Below are 8,219 nucleotides of genomic sequence, written 5' to 3' on the forward strand. Positions count from 1 at the left end.
ATCTCGGGGATGTTGTGTCCCATGGCTCGTGCGCCGACTATAACACCACGTTCAAACTCACTTAAGCATTAACAGATATAATAACTGCACCAGACACTTATTTTCTTATATAGACGTTCCAGACCGCAGCGCCGTATTCTGCCTGTTTACATATTTCTGTATTTGAAAACGCATGCCTATATCAGTTTCTTTGGCGCTTCGGTGTATTATGATAATGGGAATACCTTTCTTTGCCTTTTTAAGTGTAGCTTCGGGAGGTGTGATGAATAACCTAATAAGTATGTATAATTTCTTAATAGTTATTTTCATCGTGATATGTGACATGCTACGATAGGACTTTGTAGACAATGATGTTTAACCAAACTGCACCATGAAAGTGATACCACTGAAACGTACCTTTCTTTGTCAACTAGGTTTTCTTCTTCCGACAGGTAAAGAATGGTGTCGAGCGGCTTCAAAATCACGTGACAGCACATCAGAGCAGAGTATTGCAAGATAGAGCGGATGCTATCAAGATTCACAAGTTGGTCTGAACCAGTTGTCCGCACCTGTCATTCAAGATATGCTTTTTATATGTTTGGTATGCATCCAAATCGATATCTGATAGATTTGTTTTAAGCAACGTGAACCAGATATGTTTTCCACGAATAATGTGTATTTTCGTCCTACATATCACGATGAAAATAACTGTCAATACATTATACGTACTTAGTTCTTTATTAATGAATCATCCCAATGTTTAACATGAAAAAAGGGAAAGGAAAAGTATTCCGATTATCAAAATACTGTCAGATACCTCGACAAAATATTGCATGGAAAATAGCCACGACCAATAATCGAAAACGGACAAGTAGTTTAGTTATCTAACATCTTGACTGCTCGAACCCCGTCAGTCTTCTGCTAGACGCGATACCAAAGGTACAGCATGAAACAAAAAAACGTTAATAACTCGAACATTATTAGCTTGGGACCCCATATTATAAAAAATGTTTGTTTTTAGACTATCTTTACAATATAGCATTGAAAATACGATTTCCCGTCATCAACTTTCACCCCGATTTTTTTCAAAAACTGTGATGTGTCTAGCAAAATAGCGGAGCACGGAGCTGTTTGTTTCCAGTATAGAACGTACTTGAAAAACGTGTTCAAAAGCTGTGTACTGCAAGTCAGACCTTCTCCTTGTTATCTGTCATTGTTTTAAAAGTAACAAAAAAATTGTTCAAATGGCTCTGAGCACTATGGGACTTAACTTCTGAGGTCATCAGTCCCCTAGAACTTAGAACAACTTAAACCTAACTAACCTAAGGACATCACACACATATCCATGCCCGAAGCAGGATTCGAACCTGCGCCCATAGTGGTCGCACGGATCCAGACTGTAGCGCCTAGAACCGCTCTGCCACCTCGGACTGCTTAAAAGTAACAAGTAACACATTTTAAACAGTAGTAGATTTCACATCCTACTTAATGCCCTGATCATTTATTTTAAAAAATATACGAAAAGCAGGTGACCCTCGAATGTAAACCACAAGTCTACAGTTCTTTGATACATAATATTTTGCACAAACATTCGCGAGTTTCTGTCGTATTGTATTCCTATACAAAGAGCGGGCGAAATGTCTGCATGCTTAGGTATACGTTCTAAACTATAGTGGTTCGTTTGCGAGACTTGAAGAGTTGTGGGCAACAGAGTTGATGTAGTCTTCCATAAATACTGATTCTCAACTCCTAATCAAGATGTTTTCGCATGATCGGTGATATGTTTTTCTAAAAATTCCCATTTGTTCCCTTAATAACTCTCAGAGTTCCTGAGAATGAAGTCTGTTACATTCTTGTATTGCGTCTGTATTTACCAATACGATCCTAAGGCCGGGAAACACATGGCGTTTATGTCCGATCGGAATTTTTACCGTCGCTGCCGTACCAGTAGGGGCGCGTAGGATAATTTTGCGAGGTACACATTGTGTGGAAAACTGGACGATCGGATAAATTAACATTGACGGCACCAATGCAGCCGCCCACTGCCACTACAATCGACGGATCTTTTACCGTCTCCGCCGAAATGGTGGCCTACGTGACTAAATGCGCGGTTACACACTCATCGTGCAGTCTGCAGCCGACCGCTGTTGTGTACGCGTTGAGAGTGGCGTGATTTAATCATGGCCGAAGTGGTTGTAATTGATAATGAGTTATTAATTCATTTTGTGCAAGAAAGACCTATGCTCTGGGGCAAAACCTTTGACATTTTTAAAGATAGGAACGCCACAAGGAGTGCATGGCATGAAGTTTGTCTTCAGCTTACAAATAATTTTATCTATTTATTTTATAATGCTATTGAAGTGTCCTTAACAATCTTAATTTTTTATTTGCAATTTTAAATATACTAACAAATTCAAAGAATCAAAATTTTAAAAACAAATAAAAATCACCATACATTACACAAAAGGGAAAACAAACACTAAAGCATAATTACAAAACAACAAAGCTCTTACAATAACACCACCAGATAAGGGGACGGTCATAGTAGTAATGAATAAATTACATTATCATCATCCTTCAGGACAAGGCTTGATAAAGAAATCCTCAATTTCTAAATGTCGCCAAAGCAAAAGTAATTAAAGTATTTAACAAATTATTTCCATTATACTAAACAGAACAAACACTGACAGAAACCAAATCAAAAATTAAATTCATAGACGAAATCTCGGAACCATTCTTAATTAAAACAGGAGTAAGACAAGGAGATGGGATCTCGCCACTATTATTCAACATAGTTTTAGACAAAGTAATGGAAGAATGGGAAATCGAACTAAGGAAACAAAACTTCTGGGAACCAATTGAACTAGGAAGAGGTAAAGGAAAATTAAGCATCCCATATTTAGCGTTTGCAGATGACCTAGTAATTATAACTGACAGTGAAGAAACTGCAATAAAACAAATTGAGATCCTTAAAGAATGTGCAGAGAAGGTTGGCCTGCAAATCTCCTTTGAGAAGACTGAGTTTATGTGCTCCAAATTAGATATTCCGAAACTGGAAACAAATTTTGGTGAAATCAACAGAGTCAAACACTTTAAGTATCTCGGCGAAGTTATTGAACCAACAGGACTCGAGAAAAGAGCACAAAACAACCGAGTACAGAAATTCAAGAAAGCATTCGGACTTGTTCAAAGCATATATAACAAAAAATGCCTGTCAAAAGGAACTAAAATCAGACACTACAACACAGTTATCAAACCTACAGTCACATATGCAAGTGAAACGCTCTCACTGAATAGAAAACTAGATTTACGAGATATTAAGAAAATAGAGAGAAAAATTATTAGGAAAATTCTGGGACCACGATACACACAAGATGGATACATCGAAACAACTGAAAAACTATCAAATATCGAAAGTGACAACAGAAAGAGACGAATGAAATTTTATGGACACCTACACAGATTACCTGGAAACAGGTTAACTAAACGTCTATTGGACTATGTGACATCACTTAAAGCAACAATACCCTGGGTAACTGAAGTTAAGAAGGATTTGACAAAAGCAAAAATTGACATAACAGACACTTCAGACAGGGATACATTCAGAAGAAAAATTGTCAAGTGGAAGTTTACTTCAGAGACGGCACCAAAACCATACCGACCAAAGTGGACTGAAGAAAGAAAGAAGGCTTTTGGGGAGAAAATGAAGAAATATTGGCAAAACAAGAAGAACCTAAAGAAATATTGATAAATCACCTGCTTATCGTTCTCCTATGGGGACATTCGCTAATAATAATAATAATAATAATAATAATAATAGATGTAGGACTATTAATGTCAGTTAAAAAGCATTACAACTAATAATGAATAATCTTTAATTAATTTTTCAATATCATTGCATTTATTTTGCATTTTTATAGTTCTATTGTACATAGTACCTGTTATATGTCGAATTGTACTAATCAGTGAGATTGGAGTTATTTTTTATGCCAAACGGTGTAGAATCTGTCCACAGTGTATATGGTTATGCTTATGTTTCCTGGTTTCACGTATCTGGACCTCAGACCTTTGACATCAACCAGGGAATGCTTCCAACACTTGACACGAAGTACTTGCACAGAATGTTTCTCAAGTTGTTCGCTTTCAAACCTCCTCTTGAACAGCACGCTAATCGGATGCTTTGAAGTCCTGTAATTGAAGTACTGTCCTCAGCTACGTACCCATCTCTGTCTCTAACATAATTGTGAAGCACACTATAGACCTTGACAACATCAGTAGCAAAATCAGATACATTCAAGGGACGATGAAAAATTCGCCATTTGTTATTGAGTATTCCGAAAACGCACTCTATGTACCTTCTTGCTCGACACAGTCTGTGGTTAAATATCCTCTTTTCACCAGTCAAGTGAGTACCAGCCTAAGGTCTCATCAAATGTTTTATGTAAGCCAAATGCAGCGTCAGCAACAAATAAATAAGGTACTTTCGGGCATTCTGTTCCTGGTAGGCACATCTCTACCAGTAGGTTATGTGGAGCACTTTCGATTGATTTCCACAGCTTAGTGACTTTGAAAATAGAAGAGTCACAATCTTTTCCATAACTTCCAATTTTCACGAACGTAAATCAGTATGAACTGTCTGCAATTGCGATAGCCATTAACACAACTGAATAATAATATTTATAATTGAAGAACATAGAGCCACTTCCCACTGGCACACGAAACGGATGTGCTTTCCTTCTATGGCACCTATACAATGAGGGAAATTTGCTATTGATTTAAATGCCTTTGCTGATTCCTCCAAGATTTCTTTAGTGGGTGGTGGTATGCACTCACTTTGCAAAATTATCCACAGTGCTTGACAGACCTCTTTAACAATCAATCTTGCTATAGATATTCGAATTCTGTATGAATAATGGAGGTCGGTAAATGTGCATCCACTAGCCTAAAAGTGAAAACATTATTTTAGTGTCAATGCAGCACATATATTATAGTTAACAAATTGTAATTTTCGATATATATTACACCTTACAAATATTTTATTTTCAGTTAGAGAAGTCATGAAAAGGTGGAAACACTTACGTGATGCCTCCAAGAAAAAAAAGTACATATTCAACATTGAGCTACAGTTTCTGCGAAAAATATACGAGGAAAGAGAAACAGAAGAAAGAAAGACGAGTAGATGAAGACTACAATAGTGAAGAGCGATGTGCTCCATCAGTACCTCCCACAGTGGCTACAGTTGAAGGAACAGCTGAAACATTTGATTCAAAAGCAAAACCACCTACAAGGCAACATAAAAAAATAGATGAAGTCGACTTAAAAATTTTACAGACATCACAGATAAGAGAACATGTGAAATAAAACGACAAACTGTCTTTCCCCGATAGTTTGTTGCCTCATGTAGACAAGTTTGATTGCACTCAGTGGCTTCAATGCCAAATGGAATTTCTTCAAGTCATTTCGAAAATTTAAAATATATACCCCTCCATACCTCAAAGCCATAATGTATACTACCAATCTACTCCCAGATCCAGCAGTTTAATCAGACATCAAGTATTAAGTGTACACAACTTCCTGTGTTCCCCAGATGCCTCAACAAGCATTTATGACTAACATACATTCATAGCAGTTTACAAGTACTCCAGTTCCATTACAACAAATGACCTGCTCTCCAATCACAACTTTCGAGCCAATTCCAAACGTACCTCAGCAGAAAAATTCTGCTGCTCAGCATTACGAAAATTATTCTCAGATGATCAAGGGTGATAATATTCAATCTCGCAGCTCTTCAGTAACTTCAGTATCTTCAACAAACATTACTGATTTTGCTGAATTGTAATTCTTAGCGATAAAATATTGCCAAACATGTAATACAATGCTGTAGTTTATACTTTACAGAAATGTAAGGTTTTGTTATCGAAAAATTGTGTGGTGAATTAATTCCCAGCTCTCAGTTTTACTTACCTTAAAGTTATTGCCAGCATTTCCACCGGCTGAATAAAATTCCTCAGTCTAGTATTTTTCTGTTGTATATGATTTTTCAGCAGGTTGTACAGTTTCTCGAATGACGAGATTGACATCCTGAAATAATTGAAAAACTTTTCTTCATCGTTTCTTAAATCAGGAAACAAAGGGTAGAAGGCGCCAACTTCATATCTCCTTCCATTAATCGGATTTTATTTAGCATATGATACATAACAGTCACTAAACACATAAAATACAGTACCACAGACACATTAAAATACAGTTTAGATCTTTATATCTTAGCCATTGATCCAATCCACCACTATGGAAGTAACCAGGTTCGAATCCACTAGATTTCAAGGGAAGTCACGGAGGGGGCAGTCCACTGCCATATGCTTCATTGTTTGCAGAAAGTCAGCATAGTATGGGGTGTCCCCCCCAACCCCATTTATGAAGAATCGAAGCACTTCTCCCCACACCACATCTGAAACGGTTAAGCCTGCTCCAAGTGTATCTTGGCAAGCTGAAACCATTGAGCCTTACTGTTGGATCTTCAACTTTCAAGATGCCCTGTGGAGTAGAATATGTCCATTCTTTCCACAAGCTCTCTTTGGGCTCGAAATGGTTGCTTAACAATTCCATGGCCGGTTTACGGGACTTCAACCTGGATTGTTCTAGCTGTCTCACATCTTCGTGAATTGGGAGTGACGAGTTATTCAGTATTCTTGACCACAGATGTGAGGAAGTGGTATGTTACACATAATCAGAGGAACCCAAATAAGTCTATTTTTTCGCTTCCTCTTCAATCGACGATATAACAATAATGCAAGAAGTTGTTCTCTATTCATGTTGTACACAACACAATTCATAATATGATAAAACGACAATTGAATAGACACTTGTTGCACGGTGGTCTGTGATCGACTGATGTGGCGTCGGTATTCTTACCGCTCAGTGTGTAACTGCTACATTAATGTTAGAGCGCTGACAGTAAAAATTCCTATCGGACAAAAACTCCAAGTGCGTTCCCGGCCTTATGTAACAACTCTGTATTTGTCCGATGTCTGCTGTTATTCGTATTTGATACGAATTCCAAAATTTAAAGCATTTCTCTATCATTGGTCACACTAGAAAAATGTACGTTGTTTCTTTTACATATACACAATTTGGACCGACAATTTTTATCATCTGCTGCTCCATCAGAACCAATTTAATTAATCATTGACAAAGCATTTACTACGTGTACACCTCACTTGATTTAGTGTGAGTTTCTGTCGAATTCTCTTGTCACCTACTATACCTGGTGTCATATTTTCATGCTTTATCGGTTCACTTAACTTCTAATATCCTTTTGTAGCATTACATTTCAAATGTTTACGGACGGCGCTACAGTGGAATTTATTTGAATGTTCTTCAGGCGAACTCCCTTTCAGCTTTTCATTTTGTGTCCGTCTTTCAGTACACCTTGCTTTGCATTAAGACGTAATAAAAGCTGTTCAGTTGTATTCCTGTGCTAAAATTTGAATTTATAAACATTAGTAGGTTAAGGACCCAAGATAACCGCAAAAAATTTCGTCACAGAATTTTATTATGCGTTATGTTTGATTCGTGATTCCAGTCGTCTCGTGCGTCGTTTTTGCGCCAATTTGGGCGAAGGAATCGCAAGAAGCATCCCGAAATTCGGCTAATCGAAATTCCAACTACGGAAAATGCAAATTCGGGCTTTGTTCGACACCTATGGCATTCAAGATGTGGTGGACGGCCGAAGAGCAAAATCAGAAGATTTGACGACATCTGCCGGTAAACTGCAGGTAAAAAACAATTCTCGTTCAATGCGTTATGTTTCGAACAAGATCGAGTACTAGCAACCTCGAATTTTTGATACCGTGCACCACTCCTCGTGACATGTGGGAGAAGCAAGCAAACCCCTCTCTCATGAAAAAATTTCACGAATACCGAATGGACGAGAGTGATCCATTATCACGGCATATTGCTAAAATCAGAAACACAGCGACTCAACTCAAGGACGTTGTTGAAACAGTGGTGGACGTAGTGCTTACGGCCGTGATCCTACACTCAAGCTCATAAATTAAGGATAATGCTGACACATGGTGAAACAACGCTCTGGTGGGCGGTTTGCGGGTTTAAATCACCTTGGGGTATGACCATGCAGTGCATTTGATCTGCAGTCGTCGCACGGTGGCGCTCGCAGCAGTCCGCATACACAGAGATGTGTTGGTGCATGTCAGAGTATGGTGCAGCGAGTAAGTGTGCAG

The sequence above is a fragment of the Schistocerca gregaria genome, chromosome 5, assembly GCF_023897955.1.
Source record: "Schistocerca gregaria isolate iqSchGreg1 chromosome 5, iqSchGreg1.2, whole genome shotgun sequence".
Lineage (NCBI taxonomy): Eukaryota > Metazoa > Arthropoda > Insecta > Orthoptera > Acrididae > Schistocerca > Schistocerca gregaria.